Here is a 26,795-nt window from a genome sequence, read left to right on the forward strand (position 1 = left end):
GGAATAATTCATCCCGTCTGGTACTCGTGGACATCTATTTTCAGTCCTTCTTCTCTTTCTATGGAGATTCTGGTTTTTCTCGCTCATTAAACTACTACTACTACTTACTTTCAAGTCTTTATATTTGAATAAACTAACATTTACAACTAATAGGTATACTTCAAAAATATCTGTTGGGTTACCAACTATGTTGCAAATATGCATTAGCATATACATAATATTTATAGGATAATATTTTATTTTATTAAATTGAAATATTATTTTATTTTATTATCCTTTTTCAAGTCGTCTTTTTTTGGAGTTTTTATTTTTAAATTTTTAGTTTTAAGGTATTGTTAAGAGCTTTTGAGTAACGCGTGACGCATGTCATGTATGAAGAACAAATGTTTAACACTAAATTCGTAAACTTTCCTTAATATTCAGGATTTTCCTCAATCCAATTCCTGTCACTAAACCTACACTCAGCCATACCACTGACCCAATCCCTCTACCTTTAATTTCTCAACCTTACAATCCCCCTTAATCCTCTGATTAATGAACCCTTCAGACCTGAACCCCAACCCCTCAACTGCCAATCCCAGACCCCTCAACCCCAAATCCCTTTACTCCTAAACCCCGATCCCTCAACTCCCAACCCCCGTCCTCTCAACTCCGCCGCCTTCACCTCCCACGCCTAACCCTCACCTCTCAGTCTCGTTAGTCATTTCCACTACCGAAGATTAATAAATAGTTACTACGTAACCACTACTACCTACATCATAAACCATAATACATCCACTTGATGTAAGGGAATATGGACATATGTACATACCATATGGTATGGTATTCCTCTTTTACATTTTTACAAAAATAAATGCCAAGGTCACAAAATATTTTATTAAAAATCCGATTCTGAATACCCGCTTCAACTGTTAGTGTTACTGTAAAATTTTGTTCCGTCAAAATCCGACATAACGTCCCCCCACGTCGGAGGGGAGAATAGGCTACCTAGTAATATTTTCTGATACAATAAAAGCAAGTGAGAACTCGCATACACTGAACCCAAAAGCCGCTTTAATAGCAAAAACCTGACAACAGTACGACTACTTAATTCGATTGGTCCTACTCTTAATCGAGGAAGTAGGGAACTGGGCATTCTTCCACTCCATTAGGTAAGGGATGGAAACTACTTATGCCCCGGAGTGACTTTGAACTACAATCTTTTATTGATATGTACCTACTACTCGCACATCTCACTTGTATCAAGACATAACGCGAGATTCACATCAGGCGAGTGTAATGTTATCAAAAAGAGATAAAATTGGCATGCATTTGTAAGTTCGAATTGGCCTTCCGCATTTGGTCCACGCAAACATCGCGGTCCTTTGTAACATTTTTGTAACAAAAATACATATTTTACGGCCAGCCTAGTCGGTAGTGACTCTATTACCTACGAAGCAGGAGGTCCCGAGTTCGAATTCCGGTAAGATCATTTATTTGTGTGTTTATCACAAATATTTGTTCCCGAGTTATGGATGTTATCTGATGTATATAAGTATTTATATACCTATGTATTATATGTATCGTCGTCTACTCGTAGTGCCCACAACACAAGCCTTATTGATATTACTGTGGGACTAGCTCGATCTGAGTAAAATGGTCCTACAATATTTATTATTTATTTGTATTTCCTTGGATTTCACGGGCCTATAAATAAATCCCGGTCGTTTGATAGGCTTGCGTGGGGATATAGATCCAACACGTAGAGGTCCCTTGGAGAGCTTGAGTCATTGTTTTTATTTATTATTATTTTAGTTGTCTCCGAAAGGATTTTCTTTAAAATGTTCTGTTGTTATAGTTATCGACTTCTCGCATTACAATGATTTTAAAGACGGTAAGGCTTTTGCTGACTGTATGGTTTTGAAGCTGGACATAAAAGGTCTGGGAAACTTTGTTTCGTCCACAAAATACCTGCTTTGTCTGGAACGTTAACATTTATTTCTACTTTGTTCAAAATCAAGCGTTATGAATAATAATTATCAATAAAAAGCATCAAAATAATAACCTTGCCAACTCCCGTTATACACGAAAATGAAAGCATGATGAAAATTAAATTAACAGGAGAGAGAATAATTTTACCTTTCAACGGCGTGCCAACCACGAAAATTAGGTATGTTTAGAGACCAGTAAATAATAATACATGTCAAATCTGTACACAATCTGTAGGTAGATAGTGACAACGCAAGGCTTCTGCCTTAAAATTAATGCAATTATTGAAATAAATAGCATAATGCGATCTTTTACCTTAGTTCTCTGGCAGAGTTGAAATATGTAGATAGCGTCAACTCTGCCAGAGAACTTAGTTAATGTACGCGATGATCTAAACTCTGTTGACTAAGTATTTTAGTCCTTATAATTACCTAGTCTCTGCTATGTTCATTAAAGGTATGTAGGTCTAAGTAAACTGCGAGACTTAATTGAGACCAGGCAAATCCATACGCGGGCTTTAATGCGACTTCGTGGGTAGTGGGCGGAATAGTACCTACTTTAATATTAAGACTCGCTTAAGGAACTTCCCTGAGCCAGAAGGCGAAAATAATGAAAACCATTTATGAGGCCGAAACAAGTCAATTTTTGGAAGTCTTTAAGATGACTGAAAAAAATTACAAAGATTTTTATTGCCTGTACGTTGTTAGCGATGCTACATGACGACCTGAATATCTTACAAATATAGATAAAACTTAATACATTATTTATAAGACAAGAGTACCGAATGTAATGCAATAAAATAAAGAAATTACAATTATCTTTATTCTTACTCTCGTTTATTCAGACTAAACTTAGACACAAACATTACAGGACGGTAGTCACGAAATTTCATTGATGTATATACAGTCGCCATCAGATATATCGGAGCGGCCGAGGTGCTCAAAAATATCTGAACACGCACCTAACGCCTTGACAATAGAGACGTGTTCAGATATTTGTGAGCACCTTGGCCGCTCCGATATATCTGATGGCGACTGTACCATACCAACCTTATCACAGTGGCAATCAATATGAAAGTCGCTAACGATCTAATATTAAAATTGTCGCTGTGACAAGGTACAAAATGTTACAGAAATCAAATTCATTTACCGTGTGTATCTAACCTAGATACCTTAGTAATAAATGGTATCACATCATCCAGCCATTATAGATTTAAACGTCAAGAAACCATAATTAACGTTGTTATATAAGTTGCGGTGCTCACAACCACCCCAAGATCGATTAAAAGTTTGATTGCGTATACTACCAAAGTAATTAATGTGATTTTAAGTTAATATATTTTGCTAGTTGTTGTGTTGCTGTTTGGCATGTGCGTGGTATTTTTAGGTATAACATGGCGGTTAAAAATTTTTGAGTGCCAAAAGTTTTGAAAGTTCCAACGCCAAGGGGAAAGATAACCATGTCAGGGTCAGGTTCCATCAAGCTATTTTGTAACTGAAGCACTTTATTAAAATATGTTCCCAAAAAAATACCAAATATTTATTTTATCGAACGAGCGAGCGAAGCGAAGCGAAGTTCTTACATTCAACTTGGCACGTCCCGGCATTTCGATGTTTTTAAGCTGAATAGTTTGATGGACAATAACTTAAGTAAATTTGTTCTAATTTAAATGAAATCGTGTAGATGAAGGCATTATATTTTAGTCATTAAATTATGAGCAGCAGGTTATGGAGCTAGAAGAGCGTAGAAGACCAAAAAGATATTTGTGAGGGATCTTGCTATTCTGGTCATCTTATTTGCAAGAATTGCAAGAAAGTATGGTCGAGTTTGATATCAAATTTTATATTATTTTTTTAATTTCAATATTAAAATAATTGGCAATATTTATAAAAAAGAAATAAAATAAACAAAAATAGGTAGGTATATGACATTTGACAAGAAAGATTACGGGTTACCACAGATACAGTTTATTTTAATCTCTATGGGGACTTAAATCTATCAGCTAAGGGCTCGCGGTTTTCGATCCTTTTACAAAGTATGTAGGTGCATTCAATTGATCTAACTTTTTGGAGAACCGCGAGTCCTCAGTTCGGGGCGAACTACTAGTGTATCTTTTCGTGATTAAATAATACGTACGAACCATACTAGCCACTACCTATATGTAAACGAAATATCCATTTCTCATGAGTAAGAGTGATAAGGTGGCTCATGGCACGAGCTCTTATACATCTTGTTAATTAATACAGTTGCTAAAAAAGTGCTATACATATATACTTTACGTAGCTGTTTAGCGTGCGGAAAGTTGGTATTCGCAAACTAGTGCTTTTTACTTTTCCATTTTTTTTTAATTACTTTCCGCACTAGCATCGAAATGTACTATTCTTCTTCATTTAATACTTGGTTATTAATATTTACGATAATTTAGACAATAAAATAATCTGAAGAATTTAAGCACAAACATTATTTTTAGAAAATTAAATTTTTTGGCCAATGTCTCGAAAATCATGTGAAGTGGAAGAATAAAACTTTGTAAAGTAATCCAACCCTTGAGCTTCCAAACAGTAACCTTGGGATGGGATGGAATAACTTACTAAGAAAAGAAAATTTATTATATAAAGATTTTTTCATGAACGCGGAAATTAGGATAATTGGTATCCTACAGTGGAATTCCCATATTTCGCTGGTAAATAATATATGTAAATACATGATGAACTCCCCTTCCGTGAATTTTCAGTTGAGCATGATACGTATAGAAATTTTCTCACCAGCAAGGAAACTTGCAAAAAAAATACAAAGTCATGCTTTGCTCAGATTACAGCCAAAACCTAACCAGCAATAAGGCACCGACATTTGATCCTCTTGTTGCTAACAAGTTAACATGATTAACTATGCAAATCAAAGCGCTCATCAAACGCTTAATAGCATTACATTAATTTCATCGTTAGTGAAAATTACTTCACCTGAACATCGAATCGTTAGAAAATCGTCTGTCGCCATCTTTATCGCTCTTGCCTTATTGGAGCGACAGAGTAATTTATACACGAATTTGAATTATTCTATGTGGCGGCAGGCCCCCTATACCTACTTGAATTACAATCGAAATGAATCGACGAAAAGGCTGGCAGTTTTTCCATGGGTGTTATAGCGAGAACGTGTACAACCCAATTTGGTCTCGCTTCACTGTGATAAAATGAATTGTCATTTCTCAGGAGAAGGTAGACATTCGGGATTAATTACCTATTCTACAAACTCCTACTTACGTAATATGTATCGCTGCCGCATTAAGCGGATACTTTGAAGACAGATTAAATTAAATGTTTGTATTAATATATCTATATGTAGGTACATAAGCATAATATTATTAAAGTGGTGCCTAGTATCATTCGTAGGTATTTGCGATCTACGCTTTGCGCTGCATTGCGAGAATTCAGTTTTTTAAGTTTGGGTTTTTCTGAAATTATCAAGATTAGAGCTGTAAAACGTATTCAAGTTCAAGTTTAACTTCATAAAGCATGAAAATTAGCCACATAGAATTTTAGCCTTCATAAACGTCTGAAGTTTTAATTTTATCGAAATCACAACTGTAAGGCCTCATACTCACGAGCGCTTTTTCAATAACGCGCGTTAAAAAGCATTTGAATGACACAAATGGAAACATGTGTATTTATCCACACGATGGCGGTAGCGCTTTTTATCAAGCGTTGTTGAATTTAGCGTGCCGTGCGGGCAGATTCAAGCGCTTTTTTAACACGCGTTGAAAAAGCGCTCGTTTATTTTATTACCTACCTTATATCCAATGATCAGACAAATCATCGCAAAACCAGCAAAAATAATTTATATCTCAAAATAGGACAAGATTCTTTAAACTCGTATTATGTACATTGTACAGTATTTTTGAATAAAATTTCCAGGTTATACTCAAAACTGCAGTTCAAAATTGTTCAATTTTTTTATCCTGTTTCATACCATATTTACTTTTGCGATAATTTATGAAATTTATCCGAACTCTGCTTATATGCCTTTTCACGAAACGTTTTTGTTTGAAACGTGTTCAAGAAAATAGTAGATTGGTTTCCGGCCATACAATCAAACTTAAAACCTTGGGAACATGCCAACTACGCCCAAGTCGCCCAATACTGAACTGATACTGTTATGTTTGCCCTGTAAATAAAATTTACACGTTCTGAAAAATAGAGCAATGGATACAAAATATGGTCTGAAATAACGATGCACTAAGTAATATATTGTTTTAGTTCTTACTTGGCAATTAGATTAAATTTAAATCGAATCACAATTATTTTCACTTGACAACATGAATGTTTTACGTATATCATAAGCAAAAAACGCTTATTTTACAGTATGGGAGTACCCTAAAGAATTATTTTTGTAGTTCTTATTTTACTGTTCTGTCGCCATGCATGATTTATGTATCCATGCCAAATTGCAGCTTTCTAGCACTAACGATCACGGAGCAAAGCCGCGGATAGACAGACGGACATGGCGAAACTATATAGGTAAGTGTTTCTATAGTCGACTATGAACCCTAAAAACGCCAACATCGACACGCATTACATAAAATATATGTATAATGAAGGAATAAACAATTTTTTTAAACATAGAATCTATCATTGTATTAAAACCCCAGAATCAGAGACGGTCCCTATGAAAAACAACAATGCATGTGTAATGCACGAAAAACAGCGATATTGACTAAAACGACGTGATACGTTTCATGACAAGGATTATCCGAGATAGACATGTTTCCCGCAAAAACACTTTCCTACCAAAATGCTGACAACTAAACATTTACCAGTGGTACAAGAAATAGTCTCAGGGGCCCATTTCACGAACGGCATTAGTCTAATATTATTAGTGTGTTGCCATGGTAACTCATACGACTTGACAGTTTGTGGACTAATAATATTAGTCTAATACCGTTCGAGAAATGGGCCCCTGGTCCTTTAGCCGAGTTAGCGTAATTGGTACTAAGCCTCTATTACATTAAATATTATAATATTAAAAGGACTTGTGTTTTTCGATGGAGTATTAATTAATTACCCATTCACAACAGTACAAATATTACTTAGAATAAAGAATCTTCTTTACAAATCAAAGACAAGCCCGGGCTAATGCCAATTCGTTTCTAAATTTCTGCCAGCGCGTATACTCTGGTAATATAATATATTTGCTAACAAATTGGCGTATTTATTAGTGACCTATATCATACTTAAGGTACCTACAGATCACTCCACAAGACAGATGGAGTTCTTTCAATATATTAATATCGACAACTTTGGAAATTCAGTAAATTAAAAGTCGTATCAATATCATCATATCAAAAGAAGGTCATCATATCAAAAGAAGGTACCTTGGTATACCAATACTAATGAAACATTTTTTTAAACACTGAGATAATGACGAAAGAAACCATTAATCTTCAGCCACGAATACGAAAATAGACTATTACAAATAGCTCTTAGCGAGTCGATAGTCTGAAGAACCTAAAAATTGCTATTCATATGAAATTAAGCTACTGACTTACTATGACTGCACCGGTCTCACCGACTTCCCTTGCTAAGGCAATCGCATGAGATTACCCCCGCCACAGGGATTTGCTTGCCGTACTAACCGATCCGGCGAATATTTCGATAACGCGCCGGGAAGTTTCCATCGCTTGCAGGCATTTTCCTCCGACGTACCAGTATAAAGTAAAGAGTCATCTAATATATCTATAAACTGAAATAAATGTCATACACCAAATAAAAAGTGACCAAATCCTATTGACCGTGAAATTTCAGTCAACAAATAAAACAAATAAAATAAAACAAATAAAAAGTCGACTCGTTAGGTTTACGATGGGAACAACCCTGCTGAGCCGAGGGCCGTTGGCTCCGTAAGGAGCTACTTACCTTCCTAAACAATCCGAGCTAGTAAAACCTACTTTAGTGTTCAAGGGGCTTTTATTGTAAATAGTGGTACTCTACTCACAATAGCTAAACTTTTACAATTTACGTAAGGGTGCTTACATTTGATTTTTATTAGGATTGGAGACTACAAATCAAGACAGTTCAGAACTTCAGCATCTTCAAACTTATTTTAGGGTTCCTTACCCAAAGGGTAAAAAAAGGACCCTATTACTAAGACTCCACTGTCCGTTTGTCCGTCTGTCTGTCTATCTGTCTGTATGTCTGTCTGTGCGTCCGTCTATCCGTCTGTCTATCACCAGGCTGTATCTAATGAACTGTGATAGCTAGACAGTTGAAATTTTAACAGATGATGTATTTATGTTGCCGCTATAACAAGAAATACTGAATAAGAACAGAATAAAATAAATATTTAAGTGGGGCTCCCATACAACAAACATGATTTTTTTGCCATCTTTGAGTAATGGTAGGGAACCCTTCGTGCGCGAGTCCGACTCACACTTGGCCGGTTTTTTGACATTGACAGTGACAAATGATCTCATGTGGGTAACATAATATGATGGAATTTTATTGATGTAATTAAATTGTATTGATGACTGTAAGTAATTATCTAAGTAACAGAACTCTAGATTAGATTAGCATTTAACTTACCTATTTTATCTTTTACAGTACAGCTGGTGCTACATTACGACACCGGTGCTATAATAAGCTCATTACGTAACTACGTCGAAAATTAAATACATTGTACGATACACGAATACACATACAATTACGAATTTCCTATTTTCGCACTTGTATCGAAAATAACTATTATTGCACAACATGTGAATACATTTTATGTTTATTCACTTCAATTTTTTAATGCAATTCAAGAACCATTCGATTTACAAATAAAAAATGCAAAACACCACTCTGGGTTTGCGCACTCAATGGCTTTTGTTATAATCGGATTTACCTATTTTGAATTTTAGATTAGTTTTATTACGTCTTTCAAGTAATATCGTGAAATCTGTACGACGAGCACGTAACTCAATGCGTTATTATTATATGTTCCCGATTCCCGATGTTATTTCTTATCGTGTACCTGCGTCACAGATTTAATACTTCGATATGTTTGTTTTAAGATATGGAAAGTGAACCTATTCATGTATCAAAATAAATGTCGACCACACCTGCGGACCAAAAAACTTCGAATCACTTGTAGGGTAGGAGCGTACTGTAGAACTTTTACGATATAAAAATAACATTTGGTATTTGGCAAGTACATAAAATAAAGCCGATGCCTAAGTACATAAAATCGCACATAAAAGTTTTCTTTAACGAGGAAGACAAATGCCGCATAAAAATAGGAATATATTGTCAGCAATAACAAACTTATTTCTTAACAAAAATACATGTAAAATTCCTCCTTAAATATGAGCGCTCCAACAAAAACAATACAGTCATAAAAACATTAGAAAAATAAGTCTTTAAAAAGCGTAGAGCCCTCGAAAGTCTTAACAAAGAACGCGGATGGAATGATACCTACACAGTTAAGAGATATTTGAGTTAAGTACAATAAAAGAAAAGAGAAAATGGAGTTACGTTTGAAGTTAACGGACGTAGGACCCGTAGCCCGTGGTCAATACTTGAAATACTTAGTTCACAGCAGAGCTCTGCTGTTCGAACCGTTGCGAGATAAAATAACAGTGAATATAGTCCCAGCTTATACAATAACGGTTTTCATTTTATATAAAAGATATAATACCAAATTTTATCATACTCTAAAGAGGCCTCGTAGATGTGGGTTTTCTTAGAGATGAGACGCATTTACTCCACTTTTCAAACTGTACTCCACGGACCCTGACTGTGGATTACGCCTTTTCAAGGGGTCCACTCAAAAATTTGCCTTTAGGGAATTCTGAACGGTCATTGCGAAAAATGCCAATTATGACAAAAAGTAGGGTATGTAATGGCCGATAACACCTTTTATATACTTGGTATTTGCTTTTTTTGCGAATCAAATATATTTTTTTTGGGAAAGACTCCCCCTTCTTCATAAACGTCTACTAAAGTTGACAAGCCGCTAATTATCGTTTGTCCCTTTCCGACGTATTGGTATGATGGAAAGGGACAAACGATTATTAGCGGCGTCTCAACTTTAGTAGACGTTTATAAATAAGGCCCAAAAGTTTTCTTCATAAGTGCGTCGAAATTACTTTAATTTGCATTATGTCATTTCTTTATTACTTACATATTACATACAAGTTCTCATATTAAGGCTATTGCTATTTCTCGGCTCGTATCCTTATACGACCTATGACCTGAATAAATGGACGCACGACGCACACTTGAACACTTAGGAGTTAGGACCTACAAAACTAAACTTGAATACTTGGTAGCATTCTATCTTATGTTTCTGCTGAGTACTTATAAACTTGTAGTTAATATTGTGTGTAACTACTATATAACTTTTGCTACATAACAATATCAAGCAAAACCAACTGTGACTGTACAACAGCATTAGGTACTAACTCAAAGATCAGACCTGCCTAACTGAATTTATAAAGATACAATTCATGATCAAGTGGGTCGTACACTTTGTTGCTGTCATCAAATCGTCAATCATTAGTGGCCCGCTGATTACCACAGTCCGCCGGACGATATCGGCCTGTCAGTTGTTCGGAACTGTCCAGTTTTTGTTCGAACTGACAGGCTAATATCGTCTGGCGCCCTGATAATCAGTGGAACCCTTTAAACTTCCTGCGATCGTATGTTATGGTTTATGATTGCGCTTATGACGCGTGACATGACACATGAATCATGATATAACCCTCGTGTCTTACTATTAAGTACAGTACCACAAGTGGAATCAACTTGTCAAGTGAGTATTCGCCCCCTTCCCCCGCTTTTGTGTTTCATTTTGTAGTTTTTTTTTCATTTTTATTAGAAAAACGGTTGAAGTTAAAACTTAAAATTAACTGCCATTGGAACAACATATTCTTCATTAAGTTCTATACAACGGTTGTCTTTAAAGTGTGTTGCGTACTTTAAAAAATAATAATAAATAAATAAATAATAAAAATTAAATGTCTGCACTCCGCTTTGGTGGACTGTGCGCGAGCGAGCGAAGCGTGTTTACGCCTCCTAAGCTGTGATTTGTTGCCGCCGTTGCCGGCCTTTTATTGTCTTTCTTCTTTTTAGTGTTCCGCTCAGAGGAAAGGGCACGGCCGCTTCTCTATACAAACGTAGTCCCCATTTTCCTCTCTGGATACTGACATTATGGAAAATATTTTTACATCATTTGATATATATTAACCATAGGTATGCTACTACGTATGACTTTTTTGATTATTGTAAAAATTAGGAGCGAAAAACAGATTTTTTACAAATTTTTAAATTGGGAGCATTTAATAACTCATTTAATAATTCAAAATTCGAAAAAATCAAACGTAATGGCTGTAGTTGATATACAAATAGTATCAAAACATTTTCAATAATGTTAATATCCAGAGAGGAAAATGAGGACTACGTTTGTATGAAAAGGCAATTTCGCACGGGTCCTCCACTTTCGTCTTGTTACGTAAACGTCATAATTTCTTCTTATTTGTCTTTTACGTATATAAACCTTAAATCTGTGCAGTTATTTGGCTCTTCTATAATGCAAGTTGGGCACCAATAACCAACCAAAAGAAATTAACCAATTATTCGATATAAAATTACAATTATAAAATATAGATCCTTTTTCTGAGTTTAAAATTTTTAAACTCAGTACCTATAATAATACAAAATGGTAACTAACGTTTTGACCGCCATTTATCATATCCAAAATGTGATTTTTTGAATCCCAAATCATACAATACCAACAGAAGAATCCGAGTGACATATTCGGATTTAAAAACATATGATACAAACATAGTACTTATCTTATTAATCTTTTCGCGTCTCGCTCGAGCTAATATTATTATGCTCTAAGATTGAAATCATGTTAGGTAATACTCTGTTTGTGAAACATCTCCGTCTTATGGATGACTCAAGCTAGACCGGGCCGTGCCCGGGCCGAGGCGACCGACATGTCATTTCCTATGACGGCTGATCGGTGATCACGTGGTGATTTCCATAGAAAACGAAGGAAGCTCCGGCCCGCCCCCGGCCCGGTCCCGCGTGAGTCATCCTTTATAGGAATATTTATCCATGTGATTTTGATATGTCTGGACCGTACCGTTAAAGGTGAATATGAATATGTAGTTCATACTCAACTTTTAATGTGAGACCAACCTTGAAATAGCGAAAAATAAAATCGCTGTTCCTTAGAAACATAAATTAGATTTTCCGAAATGTACTAAATGATTTGTTTTTTGCGTACTCGGGGTTGGCCTCATGATTCTCAGATTCTCAGAGCATGGTCATACATAACAAAATCATACTGTATATAAGTATATGCGGACGTGTTTTTTCATCCAACAAAGGTAATTAAGTGCATCCATCCGATAATTACAAAAGAAAATGAAATAAAATGATCAAACTAAGGTGGATATTTTGCAGTATTTTTGAAGTTTTCACGTAGCTGATATTATGTGTGATAAAACTACCCAGCCACATACGGCCCATACCTACTGCTCACAACAGATAACATGTGTTTTAGATGAACATAAATTCAACTTCTGCTTTTTAATTATACTTCAACGATTCTCGTTGCGGACAAATCTATAAACGAACTCAAAAACTCGCCATCTATAGGTAATTTGCCTACATCGTCAAAGTATCTAAAGTCTGATAGGTAGTTATTTCTCTAAATTTGTGTTTTGTGTATTTTGTGTGATATTTTTTTGCAGAGGCCTTAAGCTAACATTTGATTTCATACTGCACCAACGTTTCTGCTGCAGTATTGCTGTGCAGTCTGAATCGGAATGTTATGTTACTTTAATTAAAAATTTAAAATGGTACGACGCTATCTATATTAAACAAAATAGCCATGAGTGCCATGACAGCTTGTGGAACAGCAGTTCGGTGAGGGCTGTTCTCGCACTTTTATTACAATTTTACTGCCCTCACTTCTGAATAACCTTTCTGAAATTAAGAATGTTATACAGTGTAACTTGGTTAAGTGGGACCTGGATAAGTGGGAAACCCCTACAGCGGGGACTCATGATGCGGTCCCGACACTTTAGCACTGAATTATCTTCCCACAGAATTCGCATTTAGTTGATTGTGTCTGAACGTCTTCAAGTTTTATTTAGTAGTTAAAACTTTCGAAACAAAAGCTAAAATCAATAAGATGCAATGCATTCTGTATCAAATTTAATGTGACTAAAACTATCCTTATTAGAATCATTCTAAACAAAAAATGTCGAAACAGAAATTACAATTACAACTCTATTAATGAAACCCTCTGAAAATGAGACAGCAATTTATTTATACCTGGCTAACTGACACCTTAAGTGAGACATTTGCTCGCCCCTTAATACCCCACTTATCCAGGTTTCACTGTATTAAAATAGCACGGCGAGCCGCATTTGGTGCTCTATTTCATGATTGTAATCCATTTGCTCCAAAGTCGAAATCACGTCGCGTTTTACAGAAAATTCCGTGACGTAACCTTTTAATCGAGAAATGTGTTTATTTATTATTCTTGCATCGGACCTGCCTGTTTAATTTTTTTTACTTAACATAAAGTACATAAATAGCTTTTTTTTCAAAAATATTTTAATATTTAATATTGCGGTTTTAAAAATGTTACCTGTTATAGTTTGTTTTTCCTTTTGATATTGTGTATTTATATTTTGTATTTTTGTCACAGACTAGGTAGGGTATTTATTCCAAAATCTGTGAATACGAATCGTGATTAATAAAAAAAGTTACCGAAGGGCGCCTACGCAATTTTTTTTTTCATGACACGAGATATTGTAGGTGTTGTAAGGTTGTACCTGTCCCATCTAAATAAAACGCAAATTTCTTAATTTGCTTTGTGTATACACAAACTTTGTGCTTTATGAATACATAAATATATACACAAATAGGTAGGTACATAGAAAACACCCATAAACTCAGGAAAGCTTCGTAGGCAGGGTCACTACCGACAAGGCTAGGAAATGTTTAATATACATGTGATTATTCTGATAAATCCGGCTCTAAGTTTATTGAATTAAATAATTACTCAGTGATGCCAGGGTAGTTATTTTGATTTTATTTTAAATATAATTATTAAAGTCGAGATGTAACTATCCTTGAATTTTATGTAGTAGTTTTTTTAATCATTACAGATCACTAAAATTCAATACTCTATTAATTTGCCTTAATTTAGGAAAGCAGTATTATAATAGTATTTAATGAAATAAGTTTCGCAACGTCCCGCCCGTTATATTTAAAGATTAAGTATTCAGACCGAAAAGAATTATTTTGAAGAAACAGTTACGACATTTCTTTAATGAAAGGGCAGCGTGCAAAGCGTTAAATTACGGTAATGAATAAAAGAGTAATTTGAACAGTAAATTAAAAGCCTTGCTGACAAATGGCTTCATTGTGACCGAAGTGAAATATTTACCCGAAAATCTCGCTGTCGATGTCGGGTTATTTCAGAGTTTGTTAACATTACGTTGACAAATTATTCGGGGGCGAAACCCGAGGGAAAATATACGAAATGAGTGTTCCACAGGAAAATTTACTTCTTTATCTCTCGGACTAGATGAACGCTGACCATTTTATAAATAATTTAGTTTAGTTTATTTATTTCATAATGATAAATTACATTATAAATTATTCTTACACTAATCTATACGAATTTATATTATGATCGTCAATAATGTTCTCATGTTGTTCATAGTCGCCTACATTCATTAAGCAAATGTCACTCTTGTGTTGCAAAACGTGTTTGAGAGACGGAAAAATAAAACCGTATTCTGTAGTATCACTTCACTTACCCACACGGCAAACAATGTCAACAATAATTTGAACTGTCGCACACATACACATACAATCAACCAAGACCGACTTTTTAAGTTCAGCCTACAAACTCATCTATAGGCGTCATCACTATGAGATTCGTATTTTCCCGGTTCATGGGTGCTTAATTTCGCTCGTAGCGAAGTGACTTGCGCAGAAGCGCGACGCACACCTCCTGTCGAGGCCGTGTCTGAATGAGGACTGAAACGCCGCTGAAACATTTGGCACTCCCCACGGGACGCCGTTCGCGGGATAAAGTTCTATTTGTCGCACTAAGCTGATTACAGACCTTGTCTAAGATAGACCTACATCCACAATGTTAAGCACTTATTGGCACTTTCAACAGCCCGTAATCTTTTATTCTTAAGCTGAAGCACGCTTTAGTTTCTAATATTGCCATGCTTAAGTTGGCCAGACACAAAGATTTGAAATTAACACCAAAATTTTTTAATTCAGGTTACGAGTGATTTCCCACCAGGTGTATATTACATTTGAGCTCATTACATGTCATGACTCCATGTAGCGCTCGTCTCTTACTACGCGCTCTCAGAATATTATTAATTTATCATTTAATTCCAAGCCTTGTTTTAATGTTTTTACACGCTTTTGCCAAGGTTCACTTCGTTCCTATTTGATCAATAATCATAAAATCTTGCAAGATCAACATTGAACTAGTTACCGGTAGATGCGGGCTGTTATTCAGATAAATTGCCTCAACTTTGGTATACGTGGATGTAATTCCGATGACAATGTGATAATATGCTACCACTTACGTAGATGACCTAAGGTAAGGCGGCCTAAGGAACTGCTTCCTGCTGTTGCTAAAAAAAAGAAAACTATCCGCTCATTAAAAATAATCTACATATCTCGAAGAGAAATCGATAGACCTACAAAGAACATTAGGTACAGTCAGCAATAAAAACGCGTATTAAACTGTGACGGTAATTTTTAATTAGATAAGTAAACACCTAGGTACTTCGTAGTCTGACAATTTGCTCGGTTGTTTTAAATTCTAGCAACAACACCTGAGTAAAACTTTGAATAGACAACCATTGATATCGTAGACGTCCGACTTAAGGATGACTCACGTTAAACCGGGCCGTGACCGGGCCGGAGCTTCCGGCGCTTACTTTTCTATGACATGACAGGTGATCACGTGATGCTTTCCATAGAAAACGAAGCGCCGGAAGCTCCGGCCCAGTCACGGCCCGGTCTAACGTGAGTCATCCTTTAACTGTGTCAGCTTGAAGTTTGTAAACTTGCAGTATGGCCAAGGTGCCTAACCAAGATGTCAATTGTTCGCTCCGGCCCTCCGGTCCTAACGATACGGTAATCTCTCTCTGTCACTCTTCCATGTTAGTGTGACAGAGACAGTTGCGTTTCGTTGGTTACGGAGGGTAAACGATTGGCATCTTTGGCTACGCACTATTGTATGAGCAAGTAGATATTGATTTCAATTTCAAAAGATATTTGAGTACAGTACGTACCAAGCTAACAGTTGTTTACATACGACAGCCATACAACGTCAAATAAAATAAGTAAGGGTAAGTATTTATTTGTTTAAGTTATTGTAAATAATAGTGTTGTTACTGGTTGTTTACACAATACTAGCATATTGTGAACATTGTTTGAGTAGGTATAACATATACTGCTCTTATGATTTTAAAAAGTTTACAATATTTGTTAAAAATCAAAATATCGGAGAAGTTAATTTATATTCGTTCTTTTTTTGCCAAAATTATGGCTTATTTTAGTAGGTCTACAAAGCGTTGGTTTACTTAGCATTGAATATAACATAAAGAAAGATCAAAGAACCGCACTTCAGTCTTTAAACATTTATATTTATTATTATATTTATTCAACATTACATGTCATGTGCATTACAAAAGATGTTAGTTACAGGTAGTTGGTACATGACACCCTGATAGGGCACATAATGCTAACAGATAGATAGGTACATTAGGTACTTACAATTCTAGCGAAAATCAAAATAATTAATATAATTTAAAGCTAAGATAGTTCATGCAAAGCAAAGGTATGTCAAAACAATATTAATTAAATTAAGAAGTTATACAATGCGATGTCATAATCTGATATTATAATTATTTTTAATATTTACATAATCATATTCATTCCTACTATATTTAACTTAACGGATTCCATTTCAACAAAGTGTCATCATTTAAAAATTCGTCAATTGAATTAAGACTTATCGGTGAGCAGCATTTTTAACTTATTTTTAAATATTTTGTCATTACTTTCCTGTTTCAATATTTCGGGTAGTTTGTTTGCTATGATGACGCATCTACAATAAGGACCGTTTCTGTACATAGCTAGTTTCGAGATTGGTAAGAAGTACTGGATTTTATTTTGATTAGGATTAAGTCTGTTTGATATAATTTTTTGCAATGGGAATAAGTTCGGGTGATTCCTAACGAACATTGCCGCTTCCATTATGTAGATACTTGGTAAAGTAAGAATTTTATGTCGTTCAAAATGCGGACGGCAGCTGTTAGGTATTTGCGTGTTGGTCAAGATACGTAAGGTATACATTCCTTTTGACTAACAAAGAGCTGGTGTGCGTCCGTACTTGCACCCCAGAGTATTATACCGTAACTAAGCCAAGAATTCGCGTACGCATAATATGCTGACAAGGCAGTCTCGAAGTTTGTATTTACTTTCAAAATGCTTAGGGCGTATATAAAACGGGACAATTTTGTTTTTATGTTTTGCACGTGGGATTTCCAGTTCAAACTGCAGTCAGTTTTTATTCCTAGCAAGTTGAATTCAGTCACTTCCTCAATACATACATTGTTAATTTTTAATGACATATCCAACGATTTCTTTTGCGGGGGCTTAAATTGAATAATTTTTGTTTTCTTTAAATTCATTTCGAGATTGTGATCAATGAGCCATTTTTGGGTTGTTTGCGATACTTCTTGCAACCGCTCATTGCAATCTCCATTTTCCGAGCAACTAAATAACAAGGAAACATCATCCGCGAACATTATACAGGTTGTGTCCAGTATTTTAGGCAAGTCATTTACATAGGCTAAGAATAATAAACATCCGGCGACGCTTCCTTGGGGTATGGAACATGAAGTGCCTCGTACTTCAGACATGATGTTTTTTATTTCACCGGAATCTTTGCAAAAATAGTCTACCTGTACATATTGACTACGATTTTCAAGGTATGATTTGAACCACATATAGGCGTTTCCGCGAATACCCATGCCGTTTAATTTTGCCAAAAGGATGTTATGTAAGACGCGATCGTATGCCTTGGTCATGTCAAGAAGTAATCCCACTGCGTATTGTTTGCTCTCTATACTGCTAAGGATATGCTGTGTGTAATTGTAGACCGCAAGCGTTGTAGAATGACGCTTACGAAAACCGAATTGGTGTTTATCTAGCACGTTAAACTTTTCAAAAAAATTCTATACTCTGATTACCATTGCTTTCTCAAAGATCTTAGAAATAGCAGGCAAGAGTGCAATAGGCCTATACTGACTCGGGTCTTTCTTGTCGCCTCCCGGTTTAGGTAACGGTTTAATTTTTGCAATTTTTAATGGATCCGGAAACACGCCCTCGCTAAAAGATTGATTTATGAGTACCCGTAACGGTGTAGCCAACTCGTTTGCACACAGTCTTAAAAGCGCCGCGGGGATTTCATCTATACCAAAACTTTTTTATTCTTTATTTGCCGAATTATTGCAAGAATTTCGCTTTCAGTTACCTCGCTAATAAATAGGGAGTTTGACAATGGTGAGATAACGGGTCTGCCGGCCGGTTAAGCCGGCGCGGTTTCCCCGCCACTCCCGGCCGGTGGTGACTCACCACTCACCTACAGACGCAGCGATTCTACAATGGTTCTATTAATTTTTAGCGACATGTTTTTAATATAGTTTTGTTGGCTAACTTTTTTGTATGTTGTTGTGTCCCTAATAATATTCCACATCGTTTTAGTTGTATTTTTGGATGCTTTCATTTTTCTTACAAAATTTAATTTTTTTGATGTATTTACACATTTTTTAAGTCTTTTCGTACAATTTATAGTATCTTTCTAGTGTGGCGTTTTTAGACTGGTTTTTGAGCCGTTTTAGCGCTCTTTTGTGTTTACAAGCGATTCGAAGACCGTTTGTTACCCATGTATTAGTTTTAGGTGTACGCAGATATGTTTTACGCTTTGGTATACATTTATTTAAAATTTGTGTTAGGTGTTCGCTAAACGCATTGTAGTTTTGGTTTATATTGTTGTGAGCGATGATTTTATTCCAGTCTGAACAGTATAATTCGTTTTTGAATGCGGTCATGTTATTATCATTATAATTCCTTTTATATATGTATGTTTTCTTAATTTCATTTTTGTTACAAACATGTTTTGGGAGTACATAAATTACACTCTTATGATCTGATATACCGAAGTCCTCAACCAAAATACGTTTTTTGTCTAGCATATTAGTAAATATAAGGTTGGTGTTTTTACTATTTGGTGCAAGTTAAAAGTTAACAAAGTATTTAAAAGCCTTTCCGATTGTCGCGACTTTGTTGCCATATTGATGTTAAAGTCGCCGCATAAAATTATTTGCATTTTCTGTTCCTTTAATCTTATTTTGTTAAGGAGAGTGTTCAATGTCTCATAAAATACATCGATATCGCGGTCAGGCCTATAGACACAAATTAATAATATGCGCTCCGTTTGGTTTTTCCACGGCACAACATTCAAAAATAAGTTCTGTAGATAATTGAGTAATATCTTCCCGAATTATGAAGTCGATACCTTCTTTTAGCAGAATCGCCACTCCACCACCCGAATGGCATTTCCGATAGAAAGCCGAGGCAAATATGTAGCCTTCCATACGTATTAAATCTTTTTGCATTTCAGATATCCAGGTCTCTGATAAACAAACGGCTGTTATGTTTTTTGAGCTGAGGAGAGTTTCGAGTATGTGCGCTTTATTTTTTATAATTTGTGCATTCTGTATCAAGATGTTAAAGTTCATTTCGAAAGGTGCGAAAAGTGCGACTTGCTAGCCCTGTCCATTTCTTCGGGGCATCCGCTGGAGACTGCCAGCCCGTTGTTTGAGGTGGTCGTAAGTTGGTTTTGCGCATTGCCGTTTATCGCTGCCTCGTTCTTGTTTACGCTTTTTTCCTGTGCGGTAGATGAAAGTGGACTCTGTGGTAAGTCGCATTCCGTGGGGGTAACTTCTTGACCGTTTACATATAATCTATTATGACGTATGTACGCATAATTTCCGTTCCGACGTGAGTCTTGTAACATTTTTATCAGATTTTCAATACGAGTATATAGAATATTTTATGTACAGTCAGCAAAGATTAGGGGTGCACAGAAAAAAGTTTTGCTGACTGTACCTCAGTCGTGGCACGTGTAACCGCGAATTGAATAGGTATCCATACGACCACCGGTCTGGCCTAGTGGGTAGTGACCCTGCCTGCGAAGCCGATGGTCCTGGGTTCGAATCCCGATAAGGGCAATTATTTGTGTGATAAGCAGAGATCCTGAGTCATGGGTATTTTCTATGCATTTATATATTATATATATCGTTGTCTGAGTACCTATAACACAAGCCTCCTTGGGCTTACCGTGGGACTTAGTCAATCTGTGTAAGAATGTCCTATAATATTTATTATTATTTATTTATTTATTAGAAAAAAATTTTTTAATGAATAAAGTATGGTAGTAAGTAGGTATTGTTCGTAAACGTACATTATCCCTTATGTGTATATACTGATTCTTTTCAGCCCTATTAATATATTCTCATATTGTATTCTTTCGTCTTTTGTCTCTTTTTAAAATTAATTAACAGTAAGTAGGTACCAGCTTTCTTAATCAGTTTTTAGGGTTCCGTACTTCAAAAGAAAATACCTCATGTCATTGTATGTGCAAGGTTTCATTAAAGTTCAACACGTAGTTTTAAAATGAGAACGAAATGGGAAGTTTGCATGGGAAGGTGAAATTCGGCCGAGCTTGCTGGGGACTCTTAAGTTTGTGTGGTAAAAGATAAATAGCATGGTAGTTTTGAACTTCGTTTTACTATGTTCCATTAAATTATATACATCGGAAGACTTGTGAACTTGCACAGCCAAGGGCGCCACGTATGGCTCTTGAGAAACAATACATCTATTGAAATTGCCGTCTTTGCCTGGAAGTTTGAGGTCAGTGTCAAGCAGTGATTCAAGACAGTTTATATTGAAACTAGGTTTTTAGGGTTCCGTACCTCAAAAGGAAAAAGCGGAACCCTTATAGGATCACTTGTGCGTCTGTCTGTCTGTCCGTCTGTCACAGCCTATTTTCTCCAAAACTAATGGGCCAATTAAATTGAAATTTGTTATTGGTGTTTGTGTTGTGTTTGTTTGTTGTAGGTTTGTGACCCAAAGACGGACATGTAACGTAAACAAATTAATTTTAAACACGGGGGCCACTTTTGGGGGGTAAATAAAAAAATTAAAAAATAAAGTTTTTCAAACTATATTGTGTTACACCTTTATCTCCAAAACTACTGGGTCAAAAATTTTGAAAAAAATACGCGAAATAGATCTTTACATATAGATCACAGGAAAACCTATTAGAAATGTGCAGTCAAGCGTGATTCGGACTTAATTACTTAGTTTTTGATCCGACCCCTACGGTTTTTTTAAAGACATTTAACATAAAAAATACATTGTTTAAATTGGGTACCTAATGTACGTAACCCTTGGAACGCGAGTCCGACTCGCACTTGGCCGGTTTTTTCTTTATCAGTCCTACAGTAAGGTCTTCATACAGTATTATGGTCCTTAAAAGTAACAGGACTGATTGGCGAGATAGAAAACTGTGAATAAAATTTCACGTTTTCTCCATAGTAAACCATTACCGTAAGTTGACCCCTAGAAAACGATTGATACTGGATAGGAATGGAATCGAATGGCATAAAAAATAGCATGTGAAAATAAAAGTTTTTATTGCCGTACAAATTGTATGGGAAAAGTTTTCCTCGATTTGTGGCTTTTCTAGCCGTTTTTTTTTGGTCCAATACAAGCTTTTGGTCCTGTTACGTTCAGTAACACACTTGAATCCCTCACTACGCTCAGGATTCTACTTTAGATTCCCTAGTTACTCTCGGGATTCTATTATAGAATCCTTCGCTTCGTTTAGGATTCAATATACGCCCTCGCCGTAAATATAGAAACTATCGACCATCTACTCAAACACTGTCCCAAATATTCATACTTCCGCAGTGACCACGAGTTTCTCTGCGAACTGCATAAAATTGACCCGTATGATGTATCTAAAATAATAGCAAAAGAAACAGCAAAAACATCGTTCGAAAATTTTATCACAATAATTTTTAAGAAAAAAAAACCGACTTCAATGGGGGATGCCGCTGAAACTTCACTTATTGTTGATGATGGTGCACTCTTAGATTCCAGACAATGACATGAAAAAGACAGCATCTTTTGCCTAATTATGTAGAAAAGGAGGTAAAACCTTCTAGTAGCATTTCGTTTTTATTAAGGGTCGCAGTTCTAACCTAACCTAACCTACTTTTCTGATAGCATTTCGTTTCTGTAAGGGTCACAGCTCTAACCTAATCTACTTTTCTGATAGCAGTTATGTTCTGTGAGAATCGCAGTTCAAAAAACACCCACCCACCTAACCCACTTTTCTAGTAGCATTTCCGGGTCCGGGCCTGGGTCCGGATTCGAGTCCGGGTCCGTGTCCGGCTGTCGGGGTCCAAGTTTGGGTCAGAGTTCGGTCCGGGTTCGGGTCCGAGTTGGGGTCCATGTCCGAGTCCGGGTCTAAGTTTGGGTCTGGATCCATAAGGAAGAGAACAAATCTCAAAACGTGAACTATGTGTCATTGAAGAGTTCCATTCTGATCATCATCAGCAGTTCCACTTCATCAAATGTCACTTTTTAAAATGGAAATGCTGGATTTGTTGATAAAAATACAAAAATCACTATATGTATGCCTTTCACATTTCAGGAGTTCCCTCGATTCCTCATGGATCCCATCATCAGAACTCGAGCTTGACAAAAATGTTTATTGAAAACCTAACTTGCTTAACAAACATAACGAAGAGGACAAATCGCCAAACGTGAACTATGCGTCATTGAAGAGTTCCGTTCTGATCATCATCAGCAGTTCCATTTTATCAAATGTCACTTTTTTAAATGTAAGTGCTTGATTTGTTAATGAAAATACTAAAATCACTTTATTTATGCCTTTAACATTTGAGGAGTTCCCTCGATTCCTCATGGATCCCATCATCAGAACTACTTTTTGACAAAAACGGGACCAACTACTTACAACCAAAAAAATAATTTTCAAAATCGGTCCAGAAATGACGGAGTTATGGAGTAACAAACATTTAAAAAAAAAAACCGAATTGAGAACCTCCTCCTTTGAAATCTTGAAGTCGGTTAAAAATAATAAACACACTAAAGAAATTTAACAATACATAAATAGATCGTACTTATATATATATATATATATATATATATATAATTAATATTTTATATTCAGTAATCAATATTTATGTAAATGTAAAACAGAAACAAAGTAATAAGAGTTGTAGGCCGCCCGTACTGAAAGCGAGGACCTACAACTTTCAACTGAAGAAAAAAAATATATAGAATTTTAAGGTTTATGACTTAAAATCATTAAACAAAGCAAAAGTTGGTATTTTTGATAAAATTTTCAAACCATTTATTTAATTATAATTAATATCGAACGAACCATTATTATGAGCGTTTTACGTTTTGTTATCCGTTCCCCACTAATGGATAATGCGTTTTTACCCGCTTGTTTTAAATTTTAAGGGATAACAGACGGCATTCCGGGCTAGTGAGGGGAAAAATTCTTCTTTTCAAACTATTTTGAGAACTGAACTTGAGATGGAAACAGGAAAGAGTTTTTATATGCAAAGATTGCAAAGTAAGTAAATGGAAAACTGTATTTAGAAATGACTTCTCAAATTTGCTCGGCCGCCTAAAATCTAATTAATGTCGCATATGACTCTCCTAGCGCTGACTAAGAGCTGATTTGCATAAAACAGTTATTAATTTTACATCCCACAGCCCCGGTGATTACGATTTAAATTCATTATGCAATATGATGGTAGTAGATTTATATCGGAAGCTGAGAAAGATTTATATGGTCTCAGGGTAGCTAGTGCAGGATTCTGATTGTAAATTATGGTCACATTCAATATGGATTACATTATTATATAGACCTTATTCAGTCAATTAAAATATACTTATAACAAATTAAGTAACAACATAAAATTAGAAAAAACACAATACTACATTTTTATAACAATAAAAAAAATCTGAATAAAAAAATGTTACTAACACTTTCAAAAAGCAATAACGTATTCTATTTTTAAAACAATTAAATTTTTTAAAAATGTAGTATTGTTTTTTTTCTAATTTTATTTTGTTACTTAATTGAAGACAGAAAGATATTTAATGTGCTTAAATTTTGTATTATGTAGGTATTGTAATTACTTAGGATAGTTTCGTATTTAAATTTTAGACAGTAAGCTATCTGCTGCAATGCCCTAACAGGGTATCATGTAATGTGTATATTTTTGTATACCTATGTGACCAAAAATCGATTTACCTAAATAATGTTGAAATTTCAAAATACCTACTGTTCAATTTACTTAAACATTGAATGACCTAAGTTTATATTATAAGTTACCTAATGAACGAAACCTTATATTTATGTTATTCTACGTATTCTAAACTACTACCTGCCTAAGTACTATAGCGTAGCAGACACTGGTATCAGAATGACATCTAACCGATGTCATTCAGTTATCGTGAATTTGGCTCGTATTTGTCCGTTGCTACAGGGTCAGGTGGGGTACAAGACACGGGTGAAAATAACACTCAAAAAAAAATTCCCATTCCATTTGAAAAGAAGCCTTGTGTGTACACTTATTTTTAAATAGAATAGGAATGAAATAAAAAAGTTAAGTCTTATTTTTACCCGTGTCTTATATTTACCCCACCTGACCCTACATGTATTGGCGCGGACGAGACGCACGACGCACGATAACTAAATAACATGATTCAAATATCATTCTGATGTATCGTTGGAATTGGCCTGTAAGTGATACGATTCCGATGACAGCTAACTGATATGATTCTAATATCGTTCATATACATATAGGTTTGATGTCAGTGCTGTATTGAATTGGCCTGATAATGGTAGCGTGTCACTCGCGCCAATATATGTACGGACCAGTACGAGAGAAACGCAAGCGTGTGTTATTAATTGACATCATTTAAATACCATTTTGATGTCAAAGTGTGTGTCAAATTGACCTCCTGGGCACTGATAACAAGATACTGATACTGACACGTAGTTTTATTCGCGTTTTCTATTGAATTAAAAAAAATACTTCTGATTACCTTTGTATAAATAGTTACTGAAATCACTTAATACGTTTGCCAAAGTACCTATCCATTGTAAAGTACTCAAAATTAATACTTTGTAAAGATACGCTTCCCCCGCATAAAATATTATTGGCTGCTTCAACTTTTCGAATCCCAAATTGTACTAAACCATGAAATCAATGCCTCGCCGAAATATGGACAGCTGGTCCATTTTAATGTCCAACTTTTACCATTACTCACAGCGACGCAGCGCAGGTTATGAGTGGCTCAATGGAAGGAGTTTCGATTTATCCTTTGTCTTTGGTCGGTGATGTGTTCACAAAGCTTATAAATTGTATTTTATTTCGGCTCCGAGTGTATATATTAACTCTTTACTTTCCCGTATTAACAACGATCTGATTTTATGTAAAGTTGTATTTCATAATTTCGGGAACGGATGTCAAAATTTGATTTGATATTGATAATAATTACGATAATTTCGCGGGAGAAAGTTATATCATTAATATCAATAATATCAATTCAAGTAACTAAATTAACTATAAATAATTTTATTAACTGCGACGTTGTTACCAACCTAAGATTATTGTTCGTACTTTACCCCACGTAAGCCATACATCAATTTCATCAATAAAATTTATCATCACATTGTAGACAAAATACAAAATTCAAGTTACTTGCGATACATGTGCCTCCGAATTCCGGTGTAAAATGTAAATTTGGCATTATGATATTGTCTTACTCTGGCATGGCACAATTGCATTAGACACGACACATGCATTAATTTCCTGTGAAAACGTGACAAGAATGAATGAACTTATAACTGAATGAATAAGGTATTATTACAGTGTATACAATTTTTACCTTATTGCATGGATTAAGGTGAAGAATTAATACATGGTCCGTAGGAGTCTAAAAGCATGGCTACATTTGATTGTGTTTTTTTTTTTATTAGTTTGGAGAATAACTTTTTTATTTATTGTACGCTCTCGGATCACTAGTTTAGTTAAGGTCAAGGGACCTGCATTAGTCTCGCTCCCAAGCTGTCAAATTACCATTAAAATACCATTTTTCTTATTTTACACTACTGACACTACTGACATTAATATTTGGATGGGTGTCAATGGTGACATAAATTTTAATAACAAAACCTCCGTGAAAAACAGACATATTAAATATATTAATAACGGGTCACTCACATATTTTAAATCGAAAAACGCTCGACATGTTTCACTCCGTACCGAGGAGCGTTTTTCGACTTAAAATAAGTGAGTGATGCGTTATTATATTTATTTAAGGTGTCATTAAAGTTCATCGCTACTTAATGACGCAAAGCCACGGGGCAGAGTAGTACACACTAATCAGTAAGACATATCCTATCACGACCGGTTAAGATGTGGAGGCCCTTATTCCAGTCATGTGACGGACGTTGATTAATACGGTTGGCAAGGTCCACAGTAAAAGTAATAACAGCACCTAACTACTACAGATCCCTCATACGATACGGCGGTCGCAGCTGCCACTTGGGCCGTTCCTGTGGATTTTAAGTTCAGTTAACCTTATGCCCTATAATGTGTA

General features: G+C 35.5%; 2 protein-coding genes across 2 annotated transcripts in view; one reads left to right on the forward strand and one right to left on the reverse strand.

Annotated features, from left to right (window-relative positions):
- The window catches only part of LOC134744602 (trace amine-associated receptor 8b), a 65,456-nt gene extending 50,326 nt beyond the window's left edge, over nt 1–15,130 (reverse strand). The window contains exon 1 of the mRNA XM_063678466.1: nt 14,792–15,130. The gene's annotated coding sequence lies outside the window, so the exon portion shown is untranslated. The remainder of the gene's footprint in view (nt 1–14,791) is intronic.
- The window catches only part of LOC134744939 (mucin-5AC-like), a 403,822-nt gene extending 378,027 nt beyond the window's left edge, over nt 1–25,795 (forward strand). The window contains exon 7 of the mRNA XM_063678887.1: nt 25,784–25,795. The gene's annotated coding sequence lies outside the window, so the exon portion shown is untranslated. The remainder of the gene's footprint in view (nt 1–25,783) is intronic.
- The last annotated feature ends 1,000 nt before the right edge of the window (nt 25,796–26,795 follow it).

This window comes from Cydia strobilella, chromosome 10 (genome assembly GCF_947568885.1).
Source record: "Cydia strobilella chromosome 10, ilCydStro3.1, whole genome shotgun sequence".
Lineage (NCBI taxonomy): Eukaryota > Metazoa > Arthropoda > Insecta > Lepidoptera > Tortricidae > Cydia > Cydia strobilella.